Below are 770 nucleotides of genomic sequence, written 5' to 3' on the forward strand. Positions count from 1 at the left end.
GCTGACTGACGTGTATTATACACTACACTTGTGCGTTATATAATAGTTTGGTAAAAACGCACACAAGTGCACCTGTACGCTGCCACCGACAGGCACACACGTGCGGTTTTTAAATGCAAGCACGGACGCACTAAGAACCTAACACAGGTTTTAGGAGCAAAAATTAATGACGAGAACTCTGACACTATCAGCCACTGCTGACTGACGTGTATTATACACTACACTTGTGCGTTATATAATAGTTTGGTAAAAACGCACACAAGTGCACCTGTACGCTGCCACCGACAGGCACACACGTGCGGTTTTTAAATGCAAGCACGGACGCACTAAGAACCTAACACAGGTTTTAGGAGCAAAAATTAATGACGAGAACTCTGACACTATCAGCCACTGCTGACTGACGTGTATTATACACTACACTTGTGCGTTATATAATAGTTTGGTAAAAACGCACACAAGTGCACCTGTACGCTGCCACCGACAGGCACACACGTGCGGTTTTTAAATGCAAGCACGGACGCACTAAGAACCTAACACAGGTTTTAGGAGCAAAAATTAATGACGAGAACTCTGACACTATCAGCCACTGCTGACTGACGTGTATTATACACTACACTTGTGCGTTATATAATAGTTTGGTAAAAACGCACACAAGTGCACCTGTACGCTGCCACCGACAGGCACACACGTGCGGTTTTTAAATGCAAGCACGGACGCACTAAGAACCTAACACAGGTTTTAGGAGCAAAAATTAATGACGAGAACTCTGA

The sequence above is a fragment of the Anomaloglossus baeobatrachus genome, unplaced genomic scaffold (assembly GCF_048569485.1).
Source record: "Anomaloglossus baeobatrachus isolate aAnoBae1 unplaced genomic scaffold, aAnoBae1.hap1 Scaffold_628, whole genome shotgun sequence".
Taxonomy (NCBI): domain Eukaryota; kingdom Metazoa; phylum Chordata; class Amphibia; order Anura; family Aromobatidae; genus Anomaloglossus; species Anomaloglossus baeobatrachus.